At 45.4% G+C, this 25,316-nt stretch overlaps 2 pseudogenes; both read right to left on the bottom strand.

Moving 5' to 3' along the window:
* LOC104129630 overlaps positions 1-9,557 on the bottom strand; it is a 16,349-nt pseudogene extending 6,792 nt beyond the window's left edge.
* Positions 9,558-22,858: 13,301 nt separating this feature from the next.
* The window catches only part of LOC104129629, a 15,207-nt pseudogene continuing 12,749 nt past the window's right edge, over positions 22,859-25,316 (bottom strand).

Raw genomic sequence — 25,316 nt, 5'->3', positions numbered from 1 at the left:
ATGCCGAGGTTCATGTGGGGCTGCCATGACACTCACCATGACCCTGCCAGTGCCTCTTTACTCAGCGTTAGAGTGTGTGATTTAGACTGTTTTCTACTGCATGATAGTCAGCTCTCTGCAAGTCTCTGCTGAGGGCAAGAAGCATTCTGACTGTATATCGTTCTTTCCCCGGGGACAAATGAATGGTGGTACTCACCGCCTGTACTTGGAGCTGCAGGTCATTTTTCTCCTGCAACAGGGCCACCATTTTTTCCTCCAGCTCCTTCCTCTTTGCCTCAGACTTTGCAAGCTCTTCCTTGGTTTTTTCAAATTCTTCTTTCATGTTGGCCATCTCCTTCTCAGATTCTGCACTCTTCAGCAAGGGCTTGATCTTGAAGAACAGCTTCATCCAGGGCCAGTGCTTCACGTTCATGAATGCACGAACGTTGTACTGGATACAGAAGATGGATTCCCTGAAATGAAATTCACTTGGCTATTGCGGAGCTTTGCTGTGATAAATTTAAACTTCATTAATAAAGTACCATGAGAACAAAATAATTATGAGAAAGACCTACCTCCTCTCCACCATTCTCCGATACTCCACTCTCATCAGGAAGCCCCTGCACCTTGCTTGTGTGCGAGTGATGATTTCTGCCAGTTTGTCATCTCTCATCTCCTCCAGGAGTCCAAGAAGTCCAGCTTTGAAGAAAACCTTGATAAAGGAAATGTTGCAGCACGTCATTGTTGGGTAGTACAGAATAGAGGTACAGAATCTTTCAGGATCCTGAAGTAGACCTTAATGGCCATGACCAGCCTCACCTTGGGCCGCCTCCCAAACCCTCTGCCCAAGGACCTTTGAGCTTCCTATAAGCTCAGCTCTAAGCATTCAGTCCTTGTCTGAGCTATGTGGTGTGAGTTATGCTTTCCAGTTCAGCCACAGCCTCAGCCGCACCTATGCCAATAAGCTCTACCATGACCTGTGAACTTACTTGCTGGTATGATGTTAGACCGATCTCATTGCTGTGGATCTGTCCAGGAATTAATGAATAGTGCTTGGGCTTTGTTTGTCTACCTATATCTGACACTGACCAATCTCAAAAAACCAAGGTTTTATGGCTTCAGTCCTTCCTTATTTTCACAAACCTACGTGATGATCTGGACTTTAGGTTAAACCTGACTAACATTCCAGGGTCTTCCCCCCTGTTCCCTGACAAACTTTTAACACAGGACTTGTTTCTACCTTGGTGTGGCCAAATCTGTACTGGGTGTGGTCCACATCGATGGACCCAAGAAGCTTCTCTGAAGCCTTCTTGCTATCCATGAACTGTCCCTCTGGAATAGCACTTGCATTAAGCACTCTGTATCTGCAGAAGAAAACAGAATATGAAGAAATCCCCATCACCAAAACCACCACTGCAACTGAACCCCACAGCCTTCTCAGACTGTCTCACTAAACCAGTCTCATGCCTTTCAGAACAGGACATGGAGAATGTTTTTACTATTAACTCTAAATGCAAGGGAATCCTGATCTCAGCAATATCATATCTCCATGATCATTTCTGAAATGAAACATTTCTATATTACTGCTCAGTACCAATTTATAATGTTTCAAGTATATTATGATACTCGGGCTCTTCAGCATGGTCTGAATGGGCAGAAAGGAGGAGCACTCTTACCTCTGTTTGAAGTCAGCATACAGGACTCTGCTGGGGAATCCTTTTCTGCATATTCTGATCCCTTCCAGCACACCATTGCATCGCAGCTGATGCAGCACCAGCTCATGTTCCATGGCACCTAACAAACACTGCCATTAGCGACTGCTCTGTTGCTTAATACTCAGGAGGAAAGCTTCTGTTGCTTGAGTTTTCCTCCTATTAGTTCCCCTTACCAGGCGTTTTTGTTTCATTTGGGATGATGCATCGCACAAAATGGGGGTGAGTGCTTCTCAGGTTAGCCATCAGCTTGTTTAAATTCTCCTGTGAGACCATAAAATGAAGTTAATATTATTAAGATTAAGCACTGGAAGATTAATAATGGATGTATCAAAGCGAGTGTTTCAGGATGCGGACCTGTCTTCTCTAAAACCTCTTGCAGAACTCCTGAAGGCTAATTTGGAAACTGAAAGCTACCAGATATTTTGGGTTTGAAATTATTTCATAGAATAATGGTTAATATTACTTTTCCTTGATCTCCTTATACAAATATAGGGCTGCCCTCTCACAGGTTTCCTTCTAGCTCATATTTCTTGTGATATTTAGTTGGGCATTTTAAATGAATGACATGTAGTCTTCACTAAGCATGACTAGTGTCTGATTTGGCAGCTAAAGAAGTTGTTTTGAAATGGATGGAATATTTGTACAGCCCATATAAATTGACTTTTTTAGTAGTAATTCAATCTTCCTAAATATCTCAACCTCAGCCAAATGGAAACCTTGAAAACATAACAGAAAACTGACCTCAGAATTCACTAACATGATGTAACTTAACATTCACCCTCACTCTCTTTGCATATTGAAATGGAAATATTGCCTTACGTCTTACAATGTCACAATCTCAAGGCAATTTTTTTTGTGTCAATACTGAAAATCTTCATAGATATGTAAACAGGTATGGAAAATACCTCTGAAGTTTCCAGAGAAGTTTTTAAGGAATTTCAGCTGATTTGTTATTCATTCACAGTCTAAGCAGGTGAACTTCTTCACCCTTTGGAGATTTTTATAGAATATTCAGAGGAGGTAATAGCAAAAATATGGCAGGTGGAAAAAAATGAGCCAAAATACAAGCATGCAATAACAATGGTTAGATGGAAAAAAGGTCTAAGATAGTTGCCTAAGAGTTCCAGGAAGCTGACTGTATCATTCTGTCTCCTGAAATAAAAGGCGACGATGCATGTCTTGAGGTAGAGATTTTGTGGTGTTCTAAAGGGGCAGTACTGCAATTTCCAAGGATGGCAAGGGCACGATTTTCAAGGATGATAAGAGCTATGACCAAAACTGAAACAGACTTTTCAAATTCAGAATAAAAATTCTTTACATTTCGAAGAGATAATGATTCTACCCTTACCCGGAAAAGAGCTGAGACAGTCTGGAAAGAAGAACCCTTCTTCTTCCCACCCTTCTTGCCACCACCACCAGCCTCTGCAACATTGAAGAAAGGGAAAAGATGCTTTTAACATTGCCTTTGAGATTCCCATTTGTACAGTATGAACACGGGAACATGGATTTTCCAGAGCTTACCTGCTTCCCCACCATAGGTGGCAAAGAGTAAAGCCAACGTCTTCACAGATGATTTCTGGTACAACCCAATGACAGTTTCGTTCAGGGGGTCCTTGTTCTTCTCAAGCCAGCCAGTGATATTGTAGTCTACTGTTCCAGCATAGTGTATCAGGGAGAAGTGGGCCTCAACCTTCCCTTTGGTAGGCTTGGGCTTCTGGAAGTTGTTGGACTTGCCCAGATGCTGGTCATAGAGCTTGTTCTTGAAAGAGGTGTCAGTTGCCTTGGGGAACATGCACTCCTCTTCCAGGATGGAGAAGATGCCCATGGGCTGGAAGGTACAGAGCAAGTACAGAGCAAGATGATAATGATGTGAAGCATGTGCTATGAACACCAAAGGTACTGGTGTGTCGCTGATAGCATCTCAGCCTGGAATAAGGGCCTAAGTTTTTCAGGGGCTGTTCTCCTCCAGGGAGCTTGTGTCTGCCTTCCCTTACCTTCCTGCAGCCCATCTTCATGGAACTGGTAAGAACTTCTGTCTGGTTCAGGTTAGAATTGGGAATAGAATTGGAAGGGGAAGTGGTAAAGAGAGAAATAATTGGGCAAATAGCTGCAAGAGGCCCAGTTGTTCTGGGAAATCAGGTGAGACAATATTTATTTCCCAAATTTGTGTGTGGAGTTCTGATTTGAGTCTTCAGAGGAAAAAGGAAAGGAGACTGACTCCAGTTCGTTTTAAGGAAGTCTGTTGGTGGAGTCCAGGCTACCTTTTCCATGCTTGAAGACCAGGTAATGTGGGATAGATGACATAGATTTGAATTTCCTCATTTCTCTTCCCCAGACTAAAATAAATTTCAGTGCAAAATACTTTGTTTAACTGGCACTGAATGGCTGGCCGTGAGTTCTTTCTGAGCTGAATCTGGCTCAGTAACACCACAGAATTCCAAAATACATCGCACACTTGTATGGAAAAGGTACCTTCTCAATGAGCTCAATGCAGGCAGCCAGGTCCATCCCAAAGTCAATGAACTCCCATTCGATTCCTTCCTTCTTGTACTCCTCTTGCTCCAGCACAAACATGTGGTGGTTGAAGAACTGTTGCAGTTTCTCATTGGTGAAGTTGATGCACAGCTGCTCAAAGCTGTTGAACTGCCCAAAGCAAGAAGAGGTGCACAGGTTCTCAAGCTGTGGCAAACACCACATTCTCCTAATGCTGTTTGAAGTTCCCCAGCTGAAACACCACTGCTAATCATACTGTAACAGCGTGTGTTTCCTTTGCAGGACTTCTCTTGTAAACTTTACTGTTCCCAAAGGATTTTATTATTATTATTTTTGAAATGAAACTAAAAGTAACAGTTCTTTTTTACTGTGCTACTCAAAAGCAAATCCTTCAGTAACCTTAGCTGCAGAATTGTATAGGTGTCTCAGCACTCTGATCTCCCGGAGACTGGAAACCGTCTCAGCATCCCACCCAAGAATTACTCTGCCCTTAGATCAACAATCCGGGGGTTTCTCTGCTCTGACACAGAAGTCCAAGCATCGTCACTGCGTTCACAACATGGGAAACATGCTGTGAACTTTCCCATAGCACTACCCTTTCCTTGGCTCTTCCAAAAGCGTCCCCACACCTTTGGCCCACATCTGTGTGAGCCTTAGTCCTAGAGCTGTGTCTTTGGTTGCAAAGCCTGAGGCCTTCGCAAGCTCAAGGGCCTCTGAGACCATTTGTCAGAAAGCAGAGCTTTCTTCTCCCTCATGACAATGTTAGAATCAAAGTGTTTTGTTATTAAAGCCATTTGAGGGTGCTAGTGTGACAGAGAAGTGGGAAGGGTTTCTAAAAAACTGCAGGTGAGGAGAATAAACTTCTGAATCTTCTTGAAAAGAGGTGTGTTTCTCAGTCCTCACGCCCCTCCCTGGCCCTCCCTTGGCTATGGTGCCAAATCCTTGTTCCTTACATCAAAGATCTCAAAGCCAGCAATGTCCAGGACACCAATGAAGTACTGTCTGGGCTGCTTGGTATCCAGCTGTTGGTTGATGCGAACAACCATCCACAAGAACATCTTCTCATAGACAGCTTTTGCCAGGGCACCAACTGCATTGTTCACCTAAGAAGAGAAGAAAGGACTGGAGTTACCTCCTAGGGTCGAAGAAGAATCCTCAAGTAATCTTTCAAGCCATGTTTCTTCAATCTCCAGATTTTACCTGTGACACATTTTGACCTTTGGTCACAAATTCATTCCCCACTTTCACTCGGGGATAACATAGGGCTTTGAGCAATTCAGCTGAGTTCAGGCCCATCAGGTAGGCAGCCTTGTCAGCCACTACAGAGGGGGAAAGAGAGAGAGAAGCATTCTAGACATTTGTAAAATGTCTAGAATTTGGTCAGTGTGATCAACTCTGCTATTCATGTCCTAGAAATGGAAAAGCATTGGTCTGGTCTCATACAGAAGGTCTGGGAAGGAATGTAAATTCTAGAAGCTATTGATGTCCTTCTGTGAAAACAAGAACACGTATGGCTTGGACAGGAGTAGCTTGAATCTGGAAGTTCCCAGAAGACCCCCCTGCTCTGGAAACACCTGAGGCATGCAGCAACACATGCCTTTTCTGCAGAAAGTGGATTCCTGCATAGCAAAGAATGCAGGATTTTTTTCATCAAAAATACGATTGCATGTCAGGGTGACTTAGTGTTTTAAGGTTTTACAGAGAGAGAGAAAGATATCTTGTGTTGAAGTTGAAGTTCCCCCTTTCAAGCTGTGTGGTTTTGGGGAGTATGCATTGGATAAAATAATGTTATTTCCCATGATCAGGGAAGCACTTCTGTGATTAGATAGACAGTGAACAAAGTGTTTTATGTGATGACTCAGGCCAACAAAGCCTCTCTCTGGAAGCTAACATATCATCTCTGCAAACACATTCTTTGAACAAGACACTTTCTGAATTTGCCAATACCTTCTGTGCCGTCTGGCTCCGCCTGCTCTTCTCGTTGTTTCTGCTTGAACTTCAAGTTCCCATAGTGCATGACAGCCCCCGTCAGCTTGTAGATGGAGGTCTTTTCATCAGCAGTGAAGCCCAGGATGTCAATGGCACTCTGCAGTCAAAAAAATGAAGTAAAAGCATTGCCTAACAACGTTGTCTGTCTCATGAAAAATATTTTCTTTAGACTACTTACATCTACCAATTAGCTCCGGCTTCTTGTTGGAGGTGATCTGATAAAATATGTGGTAGCTTCTTTCTGCCTTGAGCTGGAAAGTGACCCTGGACTTCTCCAGCAGATCTGGCAAGGAGAGCAGGACAGAGTTAGGCACAGAAATGCACACGGAGGTGGGAATGTAGGAAGAAAAGGGATCAGGCCAGGAGAGCCTCTTACAAGTTTCAATGTCAGCAGAAGCCAGTTTGCCTGTGGCCCCAAAGTGGATTCTGATGAATTTGCCCTGTTAAAGAGAACAAGCAGCATTTCAGGCTGCATGGCTTCTTTTGATGTCTCCTTTATGTGGCATACTCATGCTAGGGCCATCCCTTATCTTGTAATGGGAGGGAGAGATTTTGTCCAAAGCAACAACTTACAAAGCGTGAGGAGTTGTCATTCCTCACGGTCTTGGCGTTTCCAAAGGCCTCCAGCAGTGGGTTGGCGCTGATGATTTGATCCTCAAGCGTTCCCTGCAGGATGATAAAGTACTCAGTTACAGCATTTAGCCTGCATGGCAATTACATGCCAAGCATTCAGTCTGTTCTTCCTGACTCACCTGCATTTTGCCAGACGGCTGATCTTCCTTCTTCTTCTCCCCGCTGGCTGCAATTGTTGCAAAGTACTGGATGACACGCTTTGTGTTCACAGTCTTCCCTGCACCGGATTCTCCACTGTCAAGCCAAAGAGAGAAGCAGAGAACGCGTGGTCAGGCAGGAGGTCCCCTGGCACCGGGCAGCCCCGCAGGGACCTGAGCAGGGCGTGTACGTACGTGATCAGGATTGACTGGTTCTCGCGATCTGGGAAAGAGGCAGAAACAAAAATGCTGTTAGTGACATTCTTAAGTAATATAGAACACAGTGCGTGTGATAAATACAAGCAGCGTTTTTAGAGAGCCTACATTTTATATGGAGACGGGTGGAGTTATCAAAGTTTGGATTTCTTCAATATTTTGTTCACCTCTGAGCTATTTACACTCCCTTTTTGGTCATTGAAATAGGGCTTTTCTCCTTAATTTAACCTATTTCTCATATCAATCCCTGTATGAATTGAATAGTGATGCAAGAGGGCCTATTGCTTTCCAGTGACTCCAAGATATCTGGAGGATTATCTTCATAAGAGAAGGTATTGGAAGGTTTTGGTATGAAAGAACTCCCTGTAGAATCCACAGAGATTAATATCAAATTTCCTGTGTGTTTCTTAAAGGTCCCAGGAAGTATAACTAACCTCTTGTACATCACTGAGTTCTCAACCAATTTAAGAATCTGTGATCAGTTTATACCTCTTTCTTTTTTTACCCTTTAAGAAATTTTATTAATTAGATCTCATCTCTAAGTAGCAAGGGGTTGTAGCCACTATCTCTATGGGTCAAAAGTATTCTGATCTCCCCCTTACCTAACTAATTTGTAGAAATGTAGAGATTTAATCAATACTGGAAATGTTTAAACAAGACTTTTTTTTTCTCCTGTTCTTATTTTTCTATCTCACCAGTGAAAGGAACAAATTTTCTGAGGTGGGAAAGAACGTGGGGGGGTTTTTTTATTTGGTTTTTTGTTTCATATTTTTTCTGCTCATTTTTTGTTTATTTCTGTCTTTACAAGTCTGTTTTTAAAGGCATTAAGAGAAAGAAGACAGAACACAGCAACTGTGGAAAAAAAATGCTAAATTACTTGTTATTGATGAGCCCACTACAGTGTTAAAAATGGAATTGGAAAAGGAGAAAAAAACCTATTCAAATTCATTATTTTTTTTTAATAAAAATTATTCATTATTTAGGGGCCTTTTTTAACATTGAACATTATTATTCTGTGATGTTCAGTAATGTCCTTGTGGAATCATGAAACAATTGTAGATGTATGACCATCAAATCATTATTACTCCTCTGCATATTGCAGTTTTGATGCACAGAATTCTAGTTTTTTTGTGAAGTAACTTTTATGCCTAAGAAGCCAATCCATAATACAGGAGTACTAACTGACAGCTAACTTGCATTGAAGGCATTTATCATTGTTTCCAGATGATGCCAATTTACTGGGATTCTGGCTCTTGCTCTTTCCCAAGAAGTTGTAAATATCAGAATAACACCTGAAATCAGATCATTTGATTTTTCAAACAATGTCTTCAGGAAGTCAAACCAGCTCAAAATTAACCTACAGTACACTTTTAGTAGAAGTTAAATAAAATATTCAGGGGCTCTATTTAGATTTTCTGCCACATTTTGAGCAAATCAGATCTCAATAATAGGTAGGGGAGAATTTATGTTTCACCTGACTCAACTAATCCTATTAATTATTCTTCACTGTAACTTTTCTAGTGCTCTTGCCTGCATGTTATAAATTAGGGTTTTTAAAATCATTAGGACAGAACTGTGTCTAATGCATAATGTCAGCAAATGTTAAAATAAGTTAATTAATGTCACATGCTGAGGTTTGCACATCTACACACACAATTTTTTTTTTTTGAAAACAAATGCTATATTGCCATGAAGATGCTGCCATTGTCTCACCAGTCAGCATGAACTGATAGGCGTTGTCAGAGATGGAGAAGATGTGTGGAGGGGCCTCCTGGCGCTTCTTGCCTCGGTAGGCCAACACCACCTCCGGGTTGTACACCGGCAGCCACTTGTAGGGGTTGACAGTGACGCAGAAAAGACCCGAGTAGGTCTGGGCGGAAGGCACGTTGGCTTCCACGTAGCCTGGCAGAGCAGTTCCTCCAGCTACCCAAAGGAAGACTGCTGCTGGTACTTACATAGATCATCCAGGCTGCGTAACGCTCTTTGAGGTTGTACAGCACAGCGGGTTCGTGGAGGTGGGTCATCATGGCCATGTCCTCAATTTTATCATACTTGGGAGGGTTCATGGAGAAGATTTGATCTTCCTTCACGGTCAGGGTCTGTCAGATGAGGAAAGAGATGCATGTATGTCAGCTAAGAGATGAGACTGGGAATTACACGCAGTTTTTAAGCCTTGGTTTTTACTCACTTCTCCTGCTTCAGACTTGACAGTGACCTTCCCAGATTCTTTGCTCTGGATTGTCCCTTTCACAAAGGATTCCTTAGGATGCACCACAAAGACAGATGTCTTTGCATCAAAAGGCTTGTTCTGGGCCTCAATTCTCTCCTTTTCTGACTTTCGGAGGTAAGGAGCTGCCTCCCCAAAGGCAGCCATCTCAGCATCTGGAGAGGCCATGGTTGCACTTATACAGGTCACACAGTCAGAAGAATACTCTGTAGGAAAGAAGATATATTGAGCCAGTGAGTGAACAGCTTTATGTGAAAGAGAGGAAATCTCTTGCATTTTGATCTCTTCAAAATTAAGTAGGTATAAACAAATCAGAAATTGGATTTAAACTTCCCAATCTTGGCTGAAAATACTTGTATACTTTTCTGAAATTAATCCTTAGACATCTCGCAATGTAACAAAGTATAGAACAGTTCTTTAGTGTTGCAGTATTGTTGTACATTTAGCAGTATTCAACTTTGCGGACTCCAGTGAATTCAGATGTTGCCATAGCATAGACTCTGTATTAAATAAGTCTCTGATTTTTTTTTTTAAATGCTACCTGAGAGTCTTTGAGAGACTTCCTTGTCTGATAGCAAATAGTGGCTTTCCACTGGAAAATTTACTTGCTATGTCATCTTGCATTATGTAACTACTGGCTGTTCTGCTTTCTAGAAATCTTAAGCTGTTGTTTTTCTTCTTGTTCCTTAAAAGGTATTAAATTTTGGAATTAGTTCTGGTGGCAGAGGCTGGAAGTCAGTCACTGCTCTTTGAAAACGTAGCAACTTACTTTGTGTTGCACAGATATACAGAGCAAATATATAAGCTAAAGGAAAAAAATCTGCCTTCAAACCTAGAATAAAATCACTGGTGATAGAGCCAGTCCTTGACAGAAATGGATATCCAATACTTATAGGAAGCTAAATGGAATAAAAATGTATATGCTTTGCCCAGAAGTTCACGGGAGTCATGCACTTACCTTGAAATTTTCTGTCAAGACTGGGCACAGCACTCCAAAGAGACTTTTATAGAGTCTGGTATGCAGATGCTCTGGATGTTTCCTTTTCCTTCAGCCAAAATATATTTTGGCAAATGATCTTCGGCAAAACATTGTCTGGCAAACTTAACTAACACCATAATTATCATTTGATTTGACTAGATATATTTAGAAATGTTTTACATCTTACCTTTCCTGTGGATACATTTCCTATAAATAGTCTGACAGTGCTATTACTAAGGGAATCTTGACTAGTCCAGGCACTTAAAGAACTTGGTTGTAGAATTTATAGGTTCCTCTACTGTCTCTACTGAGAGCTTGATCTTTGACCCACGTGAGGTTCCTTCACATTTCTCTACTGCAGCTACTCCAGGTGTAAAATAGGTATAATACAATGTTCAAGCGGTCCTGTGAATTTAGGGATTGCCTTTACGGCATTAGAAAAGACAATTCCACAACAGAGAAATCACGACTAAATGTCATTCAGTAATTCATTATATGTTATATTGAAAAGGGGAAAAACAGACACATATTGTGGGCAAGAACTTTGACTGCAATAGTGCTAGGTACAGACGGAATCCAAGAGACAGCAAGTCAGAACACAAGTTCAAGTTTGGACACGAGATTCGTGCCTAGAGTGTGAAAGGTGACTCCTTAGTTATAAAAAGAAACAAATATCAATGCGAGCAAAACTGCGCTTGGCATTTTGCAGAAATTGCAAAATTCAAAATGTGCATACTAGAGGAACGTTCACTGCTGCTGTAGTCACTCATAACTGATATTAGAGAAAAGTTTTACCTAATCTTAAACAAACAAAATGCTCATGGCACCTCACACCTGAAAAAATAAAATGAAATTGCTTTCTTCCAAAATATTTCCGGTTTTAAAAGATTCAGTGTTTTTGTTACAGAGCTGATCTAGATGAAATCTGTAACATTTGATGACTAGCACTTTTACTAATAGGATAGTTATTCATAGTCAAAGTTATTTCCATTTCTCAACCTTTATTAAAGATACTCTAAGGGTTAAGAGAGAAACATGGGAAAAAAATCTAGACCAGAAAATACCTTCAACCCCAAATCCATGCATACTTAATAAATACACAGTGATACATCCAGTTTACTTTCACACAAACAAGAAGTGTTAATGTGCCTTAAAGAGTTTAAGTCTCTGTATCCAATATGAATGTGTCCACTGTCAATCCATATCAATCAATGTCCTCAACCAAGTCAGGAAGCAGATGAGGGTCCCCACAGCCCTTCATTACCTACAACTCAAAAAACCCACCCCTCCACCCAAACACAACTCTACACACAATCACACACGGAGCATACATCAGAGATCCTCTGCACTCTGATACATCCTCAGTCCAGCACGCCCATCCCATCACAAATGTCTTGCGCATTTGCACATTCATAGAGTTCCAGCAACAAAGGCTATCAACACAGTGCTGCCTACAGCAGAGCATTAGAGGTGGCAGGCAGGCCTGTACAATGGTGATACCCTGAGAAAGGGGGAATTTGTCTGTAGTCCCAGAGAGTGACTGATCTAGTTCTAGGAAAAGGGCACTGTCACTTGAGCTGCTTTAAACACAGTCAGATCCAAACATGCTCTTCCCCTGGTCATTGGCATTTTGGTTATTAAAAGAGCTCAGTGTATGAAGCTCGGTGAATAACACAAGGGCAAGGTCAGAAAAACGATGCCTGTGATCTAAGGTAATATCCAGTGCCAGGCACGGGCCCATCCGTGAAGAGCTTGTTCCAAGGAGGACTCTGGCACTGCAGCACCCACTTTCCTGGAGTTCAAACCCAGAGCTCGCCCCTGGGCTCCCTGCGCAGGGCATGGGGAGGCCGATGGAAACATCCTCTGTTGTGCCCAGGAGGAGCCCGGAAACAACCACTGGGAAACAGTGAGTGCAGGGGTGCGTCTGAATTCCTGCTCTCTGACTGGGCAATCTCTGACTCCCATGGACATGCAAAGTTAGACGACAGAATCACAGAATCACAGAATGGTTTGGGTTGGAAGGGGCCTTAAAAAGATCATCTAATGCAACATCCCTGCTGTGGGCAGGGAGATCTTTGACTAGATCAGGTTGCTCAAAGCCCTATCCAACCTGAGCTTGAACACTTCTGGCAATGGGAAATTCCAAAATTCTGGGGCCAATCCGTTTGAGTGTCTCACCTGCCTCATCTTAAAAAACGTCTCCTTTATAGCCAACCAGAATCTACCCTCTTCACTTTAAAATCTTTGCCTCTCGTCCCATTGCTATGGGCCTTGGTAAAAAGTCTTTCTTCATCTTTCTTCTAAGCCTCCTCTATATGTTGAAAGGCTGCAATATGGTCCCCCCAGAGCCTTCTCATCTCCGGACTGAACAGGCCCAACTCTCTCAGCCTTTCTTTGTAGGAGAGGTGGTCCAGTCCTTGGATCATTTTTGTGGCTCTCCTCTGCTCTTCCTCAAGCAGGTCCATGTCTTTCTTGTCCTGGGGGCCCCAGAGCTGGATACAGTACTCCAGGTGGGGGTCTCATGAGAGCGGACTAGAAGGGGAGAATCACCTCTCTCTGCAGGGCTGCTCTCAATCCAGTCATCCCCTGTATATACTGGTAGTGGGGATTGCCCCGAGCCAGGTGCAGGACCTTGCACTTGGCCTTGTTGAACTTCATCAGGTTCACATGGACCTGCTCTTCAAGCCCATCAAGGTCCCTCTGGATGTCACCCCTTCCAACCAGTGTATCAACTGCACACTCAGCTTGGTGGTGTCTGCAATCTTGCTGAGCGTGCACTCACTTCTACCTTGTATAGAATTGTAGAATAGAATCATAGAATGGTTTGGCTTGGAAGGGACCTCAGAGACCATCCAATTCCAAACCCTCTGCCATGGGCAGGGATACCTTCCACGAGATCCGGTTGCTCAGAGCCCCATTCAACCTGGCCTTGAACATTTCCAGGGAGGGGGGCATCCACAGCTTCTCTAGGCAACCTGTTCCAGTGTCTCACCACCCTCAAGGTAAAGAATTTCTTCCTAATGTGTAATCTAAATCTACCCTCTTTCAGTTTAAAACCTCTGCCTCTTGTCCTATCACTACTCTCTGACAAAGGGTCCCTCCCCATCTTTCCTGTAGGCCCCTGGAAAGGCGCTGTAAGGTCTCCCCAGAGCCTTCTCTTCTCTAGGCTAAATGACCCCAAGTCTCTCATCCTGTCCTCACAAGGGAGGTGCTCCAGCCCTTGGATCATCTTTGTGGCCCTCCTCTGGACCCACTCAAGCAGGCCCATGTCTTTCTTATGCTGGGGACCCCAGAGCTGAACACAGTACTCCAGGGAGGGGTCTCACGAGAGCAGAGTAGAGGGGGAGAATCACCTCCTTTGACCTGCCGGCCACACTTCCTGTGATGCAGCCCAGGATGTGATTGCCTTTCTGGGCTGCTAGTGCACATTGTCAGCTCATATTCAGTTTTGCAACCACCAATACCCCCAAGTCCTTCTCCGCGGGGCTGCTCTCAGTCCACTCTTTGCCCAGCCTGTATCCATGTTTGGGATTGGCCCAGTCCAGGTACAGGACCTTGCACTTGGCCTTGTGGAACTTCATGAGGTTTGCACAGGCCCACCTCTCTAGCCTGTCTAGGTCCCTCTGGATGGCATCCCTTCCCTCAAGAGTATCAACCATACCACTCAGCTCGGTGTCATCTGCAAACTTGCTGAGGGTGCACGCAAACCCATTGCCCATGTCCCCAACAAAGGCGTTAAACCCTGAGCAATCCCCCTCATCACTGGTCTCCACCCGGACATCGAGCCATTGACCGCAAATCTTTGAGTGTGATCATCCAGCCGATTCCTTATCCGCTGAGTGGTCCACCTGTCAAGCCCATGTGTCTCCATTTTAGAGACAAGGATGTTGTGTGGGACAGTATCAAATGCTTGGCACAAGTCCAGGAAGATGACATCAGTTGCTCTTCCGTTATCCACCAATGGCTGTAACCCCATCGTAGAAGGCCACCAAATTTGTCAGGCACAATATGCCCTTAGTGAAGCCATGTTGGCGGTCACCAATCACCTCTCTGTTCTCCATGTGCCTTAGCATAGTTTCCAGGAGGATCTGCTCCACGATCTTGCTGGGCACAGAGGTGATACTGACGGGCCTGTAGTTCCCCCGGCCTTTCTTTTTTCCCCTTTCTAAAAATCGGCGTTACGTGTCCCCTTTTTCAGTCACTGAGAACTTCACCAGTGTGCCACGACTTTTCAAACACGGTGGAGAATGACTTAGCAACTTCATCTGCCAGTTCCCCAGGGCTCTTGGATGCATCTCATCAGGTCCCATGGACTTGTGTGCACTCAGGTTCCTTAGATGGTCTCGAACCTGATCTTTTCCTACGGTGGGCGGTATTTCATTCTCCCAGTCCCTGACTTTGAATTCTGTGAATCGGGCAGCATGGCTAGAGCACTTACCGGGGAAGACCAAGGCAAAGAAGTTGTTGAGTACCACAGCCTTCTCCATGTTGGTTGTAGCTAGGTCTCCTGTTTCGCCCATCTGGGGGGCACAGTTTCTTTCCTCTTCCTTTGTTGTCCTCTGTACCTGATGAAACCCTTCTTGTTACTTTTCATGGCCCTAACCAAGTCAAGCTCCAGCTGTAGCTTGGCTTTCCTGATCCCTTCCCTGCACACTCGGGCCATGTCCCTGTAATCTCCTCAGGAGGTATACCCTTGCCTCTGCATTTTGGGTGTGTGTTTTGGTTTGGCTAAGAAGTCTTGACTTAGGCAAGCTGGCCTCTGGCCTCCCCTGCCCGACTTCTTGCACATTGGGACTGGGAGCTCTTGCACCCTAAGTAAAACTTCTTTAAATACCTCCCAGCTCTTGTTTGCTCGTGTATCCTTCCTTCCTTCCTGATACTTTAATTTGTTTCACAGAGCGGATTTCCTACTCACAGGGTTAATGGGGTGGTGCCTCTCATGGGTGATGTTGTATGACACTTCTTAGCTGAAAAAATAGATACCATAAACCTCCGTTCAGTAACGGGTAAGGATTGCATTTGTTCAGCACCGAACCCAGTGTGCTTAGAGATAAAGCAAAAGCATTTCCAGCGTGAGCAGAGGCAAAGGATGTTTGAAAACATTCACTGTAAGAAGTGCAGCTTTCAAACGGTGTTAGCTTATGCCGCAATTATTTGTGAGGCGTGCCGAGAGAGACGTCACCAGACCCAATGGGCAGTCTGACAGGGAATGCCCAGCCTCTGCTTCAGCAGTGTTTCTTCAGACAGCAGTCCTCTGTGTAAAAGGAGAACTCCCAGGAATGCTAGCCCAAGCTGAACAGAAATGCCGGCACTCTAATCCTTTGGAGGAAAACTCCTCTTCCCTGCCCTTCTGCTAAGAGGTGGCTGAGTGCTGGAGCCTGCGTACGGTGCAGACACACTTTCCTCACCAAGAAGCCTGTTTATTCTGCTGATGGGCATTGAGTAATGTGGAATCAAATATGAGGGGTGCTTTCCCCGTGTCTAGCGTACCAGGTCTGCTCCACATAGGTGTTTGTGGGTTATCTGGTTAAGATATATCCTACCTCAGGATAGCCATGAAGAGATGACCAGGATGGCCTTTTGCCATCTCCTCATGCTGCTTCTCCATTCAGGGACCAATTTCTGCAGGTCCTCCTTGACCTCGCAGCAGGGGAAAGGGAACTGAATGCATCTTTCCCTCAGGGATTTTGGGTCACAGCTTTTTCTATTGGTTGTGTCTTCTTCTCTTTCCAGTGGTGACATTCTTATGGGGCTTCCTGCAGCCTGAAAGAGACTTGAGCATCTCAGTGGAGAAGGACCAGATTGCCTAACTGAAAAGGTAAGCAGAGCGGCTGGTAGGACAGGCCTGTCATGTGAAGTTAGGCTGCACTTGATGAGCACCCTCGTTGCACAGTTACTCAGAGGCCTCTCATGTTCTCAGCTATCATCTGTGGAAGCAATCGTTGCTGGGCAGTGGGTCCTGGCTGAGAAAGTGACCTTCTGAATGCCCTTTCCATCACGCATCAAAGCAACTGGAGGGCTCCTGCTACAGGGCAGGTGAGGAAGGGAACAGGCCTCTTGGGTAAGAATAGGGAAGGAAATGGATTGGAAATGAAGCAATGATGGCAATGTGCCACCAGATAGCCAGCAGCCTTAGTGTCGGGGTGCTCTAATGGTGCTTGCATCCCCTGTCCTGAGGAGATTCCCTGCTAACCCCACTAAAGGCTGCTGGGGACACATCTTTCTCCATGAGGCTTGTACTTGGCAAGGTCTAAGTTTAACCCAAGAGATGGGAACACTGTTTGAGGTCTAAGCAAGTACACTTGGGAAAATGCATCTCATATCCTCTCCAGCACAAGCTGCAGTTGGTCACTGCTTTGCCAGGCAGCACAAGGTGTCTATTGCTTTCCTTCCAGATCAGTCTCTTCAGCTCCCTGAGAAGTGCTTCCAGTTAGACAGTATCTTGCAGGGTGACTCGTAGGATCTCAGAGCAGAGCCGTCGCATGACCCCCCACTGCTCTTGGCCTGGCGCGCTACCTAAGCTTGGACTTCACTTTTTTGGGCTCCAAGTCCAAAGCCTTACTGTGTGCTGGAATGTGTTTCCCCAACAGTACTGTGCTAATCTTGGGGCTGTGCTGCTCCATGTCAAGGGGTGTGCCATCTCAAGTGGCATGCCTAAGAGATGCCTATTCTGCAAGAGGTGTAAGAACACTGTCATGAGACCCTAAGAGCAAGGCTCAAGTGCTAGGTGATTCCTCTACTCCATGGGAGGGTGTGACATGGAGCTCAATTCTGCTCGTGGAGCTGGTAACATTTCTGGATTTCCATCAGAGAGATTCACTGGTGCCTGTAGAAAAGAGCAGCTGATCTGATCTTCTCTGACAAAATTGTCCCTGAAAGGGATTTCCAGATTCTGTCGCTGGTGTTGCTGGCGCTGTTACTGGAATGCTGCTTTTGTGAATGGGAGATGCAGCGTGCTATTTCTTGTTTAGATTGTCACAGAACCATGATCCTCTGCAGTCCATATGGGGAGTACAATAACTCCATGTATTTATACTTTTTCTGAGAGATTATCCTTTATGGGCTCTTATGGAGCGATGTTTTCTTCACTTTGCCTCAGTACTTAGCAGGTGACAGCAGCCTGACTCCACAAATATCATGTCAGGGGAAAATGGCTCCTCTTCTCCATGTATGGCAGCAAATCCCAAGTCAATAAAAATAACCTTCAGTGTGTCATTCAGCGGTGTTTTACTTAGATGCTTACTATTTGCTGTGGGCTTTCTCCTGCACAGATTCATCAGCAGAGCATCAGTACATGGGACAGATCAGAATTTGCTGACCGTGGTGTGGTAAGTAGCATGCCTTGGGATTTATAGTTATAGTTGGGAAGACATTCCTCAGAATCTGTCTCACAAGTGCACCAAAGTTGCTGATGAGCCTAGGAGTATTTTCAGGGCATTTCAGTGTGAGAACAGCTGTTGGATGTTTTTCTCCAATTTGTCAGTTTCATTTTCTCCCATTTTATTTTTCATCCTGATGGTGACCTCTGAAATTGCTTGGTTGCCCTTTTCTTGAATGGTTCCTGGGCCCTGTGTTATTTTAAGTGAGTGCAATCATAGTATCGTGTGACCGTAATCATTAAGCTGTGAAAACCGGTAGTGAGTGACATGGCAGCAAAACAGCAGAAGCCCTGATGTCCTTGTGTTTCCTGCCTTGCCCCAGTCACTGAATCCCCAGCAGACTTTGCTGGGCAGCTTTTCTCCAGATTTGTACCTGTCAGTACTTTGGCTGATGGTTGATGAATGTTGGATTCTGAGTGAGGAGCGTACTCACTGCCCCTTAGAAGTTTCTTCAGATCTGTAAAGGTGGAGAACAGCACAGATTGATTTGGTTCCATAGTAATAACTGGGTTTGCTCTGTGAGCTGCATTCTCAAGAACTCCAAGCTCCCAGACTGGAGGCAGATGAGAGGCAGGATGTCGCCGTCCTACTATAGCCCTGCTCTGCTTCTGTGTGTGAACAGTGAAGGCCTAGGTGGGCTTTGCTTGGGTTCACTGCCGTTTTCACATCCCCTTCACAGGGGCAAATATGGTGATTACTTGCATGTTTTGAGCCAGCATAAATGTGGAACGTGAGAGTGACTCCTGCACACTTCACTGTGCAGAAGCCTTCCACTGCTCTGTTCCTGGTGGGGAGAGCATGTCCCAGGAGAGGATGGCAAGAACCTAAGGTTCTGGAGTCACACAGTATCATTCAGCTGACTTCACGCTCTTGCTGGATGATGAGGGAGAGCACACCTGGCCTGCTGCTGATTCTCAATGTTTGAAGCAGAAAAGGAAATGTGCCTGGCTGAATCTTTCTGAGAGAAGAGCAGCATCTTCTAATTTTAGGTGTGGGCAACTGCACTGTGCCCTAAGGTGGCAATTACAACACATTGCAATGCAGCATGAGGAAGATTCAGTAGTCCATATGTTAAATACCATTACGGGTTATTAGAGGAAGATAATCCCTAGAAGAATACATAATTGGGATGCAGGAGCTTTCCTAGGGAAATACAGTCCATGAGTAAAGCCCTATATACTCAGCCTTCACCTGATATCTCTGCACAGCAGTGTGTCTCAGTGACAGCATTCTGGGATTTTTTCCCATGGCACATATGTTTGCCTTATGTCAGGCCCATGGGTAGAATTTTTTGGCAAGCTGGATAAGGACCTATACAGTTTGAAGGAATAAACAGGCTCTTTCTTGGCTGCTTCCTACTCCAAGGTAGCTTATGGTTACCTCCTGAGATGGTTACTTTGTACTAAGGTATGACGAGTGGTGAACCAGCAGAAATACACACCTTGGTAGAGCACACAAGGCAAGGCAAGGCCACAGCACACCAGTTGACTTGTGCTTATGGAATGTCCTGACCGAAAGCATGTGCCTCCATGTCTTATCAAGGAGAGAGTAGGAACTGGACAGCTTCCAGGACACGTTCCAACAAAGCTACTGCCTGTTACACTAAGAAGAAACCCAGTAAAGGACCTGGTATGTCATGTAATAGTCCTTCTTTGCACTAATTCCTTCACTACAAGATTATCAAATAAAGTGTCTACTATGTTGCAAAGGGAAACTCTGCACCTACTTCACATGCTCAAGCTTCCATGGCAGAGGATAGTGCAGGGTCTGTAAAGCAAATTTATGCTTGTATGGAGTAGCCCTGCCATTACGTGTAACAGGGATACTCAAGAAATGCTGTGTATCATCTAGGCTTTACCCAGTGCCACCTGAAGCTTTGGGGATGTGGTTGTGGATGGGGCTTTGTGGTGGGTTGACCTTGGCTGGATTCCAGGCATCCACCAGCCACTCTATCACTCCCCTCCTCAGCAGGACAGCGCGGGGAGAAAATAAGATGGAAAAAACTTGTGGGTCAAGATATAGGCAGTTTAATAAAGCAAAAGCAAAGGCCATGCATGGAAGCAAAGGAAAATAAAAGATTTGTTCCTTACTTCCCACCAGCAGGTGATATCTGGCCATTTCCAGGGAAGTAGGGCTTCAATAGGCATAACGGTTGCTCTGGAAGGCAAACATCGTAATAACGAATTCACCCCATCCTCCTCCTTTCTCTTAGCTTTCATTGCTGAGCAGATGTCATGAATCTCCCTTTGGTCAGTTTGGGACAGTTGTCCCAGCTATGTCCCCTCCCAAGATCTTGCCTACTGGTGTGTGTGGCGGAAATGTTGGAGACCCAGCCTTAATGCTGCGTGACCACTGCTCAGCAGTAGCCAAAACACTGCTGTGGTATCAACACCTTTCTACATACTGATAGAAAGCCCAGCACCATGAGGGCTGCTATGGGGAAGATTAACTCCATCTCAGCCCAACCCAATACAGGATTCTAGCATCATCCAAGAGTAGCAGTGGTCTTGGAGATAGGCTTGAACAAGCCAAGCCCATGCTCAGGCAGCACAGGATGACCACTGTCAACTGGCAGGGTTTTCCAGGGACCTTCACTTCCCAGGAGTTCCACTAGCAAGCCTTCCTTTGTAATACTGTGGTGAGTAAAATTCAGAAGATTTTAGGGACCACCTGTCTCAGGCTTGAGCACTGCAGGCTACAGCTGGGGACTGCTGACAGCTGAGCAGATGTTCACTTCCTAGACTTCCCCTGCACTGGTCTCTGCTGGGACATGCAGCCCCATGGAAATTGCAATCATAGCTGCAGCCCAAATTCACAAGTTCTTGTCCTTAAGGACCTTTAAAGTAGTGGGTGGGCATCCAAAGAGCCAGCTGTGCAGAGCACAGGCATGTAAACTCAGTAGAGCTACCCAAAAACCTACCTCCCTCTTCTCTGCTTCTCTGGTAAACAATCCTGTAAGTGTCTTAACCTGGGAGAGTCCAGTAGTGTTGTTACTGTGGAAGTCAAACATCTGCGTAAAAACAGTGGGATTCAACAACTGTGTTTCACAGAGTCCCAGAATCCCAGAATGGCAGGGGTTGGAAGGGCCCTCCAGAGATCACCCAGTCCAGTCCAACGCCCCTGTTAAAGCAGGCTCACCCAGAGCAGGTTGCACAGGATATCATCCAGGCAGGCTCCAGACAAGGACTCCACAGCCCCCCTGGGCAGCCTGTTTCAGGGCTCTGTCACCCTCAAAGAAGTTATTGCTCACGTTCAACTGGAACTTCTTATCCTTCAGTTTATGCCCATTGTCCCTTGTCTCTATGTTCCCTTGGCGTGCCTGATTTGGTGGGTGTGTTCTGACTGGCAGCATGATTTTCTATCCTCAAAATCCACTTAAGGTGGAGGCTGTCCTTCCTTTCCCTATCCCATACACAGAAATGCACAGACATGCTTTGTGCAATGGCTTGCTCTTTGATTCACTTTCAAGAAGTGGATGTCCAGGACTCTGTCCCTGCTCCCAGTCCTAGGAAGGATTCTGGTTCTCTGCAGGGACTAGAACGGAGCTGGAAGTCAGGAACGGACCCTCAACAGAGACCTTGTTCTCTACTCCCAGCTGCCTCAATTTTCACCTTTTTACCCTGACATTTGCTAATAGGGAAATGCGTTCTGTCCAAATGCAAGTCACCACAAAGCCCAGAGCTCCTGCAGATGCTTGCCTGCACATTTTCATTTTCTGTTGGCTCTCTTGGGCATTGCAAGATCTCATTAGACCTCGGGTCTTTTTTTGCACAAAGTGCCCCTTTGTGAAATGAGCAAAACTCAAGCAGTGCATCTAAAAGCGATGTAGATAGATTCTGGCTGGAGGCACACCTTTCTTCCTGATGCGACTGAGCAGAGAATCAGTGTTGTTACACTGAATGCTGTTGTGCAAGACTGTGTTATTTAAAGTAATCTCAACCTGTGAAGGAAGGGCTATTTAAGGCAACTCTCAGTTCAGCAGATCAGAGTCACTGTCTCTTCAGCCCCCCGTGCCATCACTACTCCTATCCGTTGTGCCCTACTAGGCCCAGTTCTCAGTGCAGGAACAAGCTCCTGCTTCAGGTACGAGCACAAGCATGACAGAGCTGGAAAGAGATACGCTGCCAGAAGTACTTATCATCAACACGCACTATGGCTTACACTTCATAAGTGCTTCTTGTTTTCCCTTCATTGCCAACTACTCTTCACTCATTTTTTTCTGATTTATACCAGGTTCAGTTAACATTCATTTCTTACCCGGAGCTCCTTTAGCCTTCCTAGTTTCTGAGAAAATCCTCCAAGGTTGTCTGGCTTTCCTGAAAATAAGGGGTAGAAGTTACCTCAAAGCACAGAGCCGTTGGCGCTATGAAAATACCAGGTTAGGCAGAAATGTCTGTTTATGTTTTTCTTTTAACGTACCATGATTCTGTCCACGTATCTTTCAGCCAGAGGCAACATGTAATGTGTAAGAATAATGCAGCTGAGACGGCTGATAGAGGACATGAGAATTCATGACTGTACATGCTCAGTGTGCCTCTATGGTTCAGATCAGGGTCTGAATGAAGGAAAAAGTATTTGCCAATACTCACCATTCCCTTCTCCCCCTCCAAAAAAAACCATTGTCATGATGTGGCCCTACGAAGTTTCCAGCAGCTCTATGAAATCCTGGACCCAAGAGGTGTAGGTGAAGGGAATACTAGCCAGACCAGTGGGGAGAAAAACTGCAAAATTGTGGGATATCCGTGAAGGACCTAAACAATGCTGTGTCTGTTGTAAACTGGTTGTCTTCTATGCCCTTTCCACTAGCAAGAAAAATACATTATTACTCATACTTTTAACTGATTCTGAAATAAAAGCATATGCTACATATCACCTAACGGACACAGGCTAAGCACTTGGAAAAAGCCAAATTCTAATGGGATCCCATAGCTAACTAAGGAGACAAAAAAAGGAAAACAGAGAGTGAGAAGCAGTCAGTCCTGTTCTGTATGGAAAGGATTCTACAGTCTTTATTCACTACACACAATTGCAAAAACTCATTACAGAAGAAAGTGACCAAGAGGTTCACATTTTGTGCAGCCCTCAGGTCACTTTGCTGCCTCACAACATCCTCACTCTTCCTCTTCTATCTTCTTGCTGTGAAACTCCCGGCTCTTCACTCGAAGCTTGTTGACCTGCGACTCTGCAATGTCAGCCCGCTCCTCAGCTTCCTCCAGCTCGTGCTGGATCTTGCGGAACTTGGAGAGGTTGACATTAGACAGCTCCTCCTGTGCGGGGAGAGGGAGTCATCAGTGAGGAGCTCAGGGCAGGGGTTTCACTCCTCCTGCGCCCCAGCCTTGCGGGGCTGCAGCTCTTCCCTGGGAGAAGGCACAAACCACTACCCCGCTCCTTACGCATAGGCCTCACACAGACCTCCTCATCCTCCCTTATTCTGGACCCCACTCTGAAAAGCTTCACCAATACTGAGCCACTCTCAAGGAGCTCTTTTGTCACTTGGATTTGTCGTTTGTGTACTTATTCTCCCACTGCTAGCTGCCCAACTATCAGTGTGATTCACCAGGTTAAGGAAGAGACCCTGAAGCCACCTGCTCTTGATTACTAGCAGAGCTGCTTGAACTTCTCAGCCTGTGGGTGTGGCCCCCAGGTTTGTTTAGTCTGACCTCCTGTATAAAACAGGCTGCAGAACTTCCCTGAGTTCATCCCCGACTGCTGTAGGGTGCCCACAACTCAGCGAGGCCTCATGACACAATAGCAAAGTGGCGTGGCCAAGACCGTTGTGTCTTGGGAGTTTCTGTCATGCCCCTTTCCTGGTATCCATACTCATCTCAATGAGCGTGCTGCCCCGATGGAAGGCTGCTCTTGCCCGTGCCCCAAGCCATACTTACAGCCTCCTCAGCTTGTCTCTTGTAGGATTTCACCTTCATTTGCAGCTTGTCCACCAGATCCTGCAGCCTGAGAATATTCTTCCGGTCTTCCTCAGACTGGAGTGGTGGGTAAGCGGGGAAGAGAGTGAATTATTGGTTTCTCCCCACCAGCTGAGCTTAACAATTCCCCTTGGGGATGCTGTCTGCAAGATTTGACTTGCTGTGGGAAAACTCTGTCAGCCCAAGGAGGCCTCCGGCCTTACCTGGTAGGTCAGCTCCTTCACCCTCCTCTCATACTTGCGCACACCCTTCACGGCTTCAGCGCTGCGCTTCTGCTCAGCATCAACCTCCCCTTCCAGCTCTCGCACCTGCAATGAGAGGCCCATCTTTGGAGCTTCCCTGGTGGTTACTTACGTGACGTGCTCACTCGTGCACGAATACCAGCCCTACGCACTCTGGCCTCCAGCTTCTGGATTTGCTTCTTGCCTCCCTTCAGAGCCAACTGCTCGGCCTCATCCAGACGGTGCTGCAGGTCCTTCACCGTCTGGTCCAGGTTCTTCTTCATCCTCTCCAGGTGGGCGCTGGTGTCCTGCTCCTTCTTCAGCTCTTCTGCCATCATGGCTGCCTGAGGAGAGCAACGGGTCAAAGGCATTTGGGGTCTGGAGGCTGTCTGGGGAGAAGGCACTCATCTTAAGCAGTGAAAGGAGCCCCCGACTCACATCCGTGATGGCTTTCTTGGCCTTCTCCTCAGCATTGCGGGCTTCCTGGATTGTGTCCTCCATTTCACTCTGAATTTGGGAAATGTCTGTTTCCAGCTTCTTCTTGGTGTTGATCAAGCTCGTGTTCTGTTGAACAACAAAAAATATTGTCTAGTTAGTTCCAAAACAGAGCACCTATTTTAGAAATTTACTGCTTAAATTTAACGTTATCTTCTATATATCTAATATTAGCATCCTCCTTCAAATGATGCATCCTGTCAGGTCATACACAGCTAGACAGTGGAAAGTTCTTAAAATTTTAAGAAGCACTTCTGCCTCTTCTTAATGCAATCCTTCTCATTTAACTATTCAGTTCTTTATACAAGGGTAATAATTCTGGTCCAGGTTAAGCTTTTTATTACAAGAGATGATTCAAGAATTTACTCAGATGAAAAATATGGATAGGGAATAAAAATATCTCTTGAGATTTTGAATCTCATGAATCTAACCTGGGTGTGGAGGAGCTGAACTCTCTCGCTTGCATCCATCAGTTCCTGCTCAGCCACTTTCCTTGACCGCTCTGTCTGCTCCAGGGCTGCCCGTAGCTCCTCAATTTCAGCCTGCAACAGGTTTGCTCTGCGCTCCACCATGGCCACCTGCTCCTTCAGGTCCTCCTGTGACCTGAGAGCATCGTCCAAGTGTATCTGGGTATCCTGGTGAGAAAGACAAGACGAATTTTGAGACGTATTATTCCTATTTTCCTATTTCCTATTTTCACATCACTATAGAACTGATAGAATTGTAGAAATGAAAAATGTTTAGCTGTGTCAGAAACCCGTAAGCACAAGTCTTGTTGTGCCGTACCTTGAGCACTGCTTGCGTGTTTCTCAGGTTCTTCTGTGCCTCTGCAGCCACGCGGTTGGCATGGCTCAGCTGGATCTCCATTTCATTCAGGTCTCCCTCCATCTTCTTCTTCAGCCGCAGGGCTTCATTCCTGCTCCTGATCT

Source organism: Egretta garzetta, unplaced genomic scaffold (genome assembly GCF_000687185.1).
Source record: "Egretta garzetta isolate BGI_Z169 unplaced genomic scaffold, ASM68718v1 scaffold1407, whole genome shotgun sequence".
Classification (NCBI taxonomy): domain Eukaryota; kingdom Metazoa; phylum Chordata; class Aves; order Pelecaniformes; family Ardeidae; genus Egretta; species Egretta garzetta.
The sequence above is the reverse complement of the archived record's forward strand: the minus strand, read 5'-3'. Positions and strand labels throughout refer to the sequence as shown.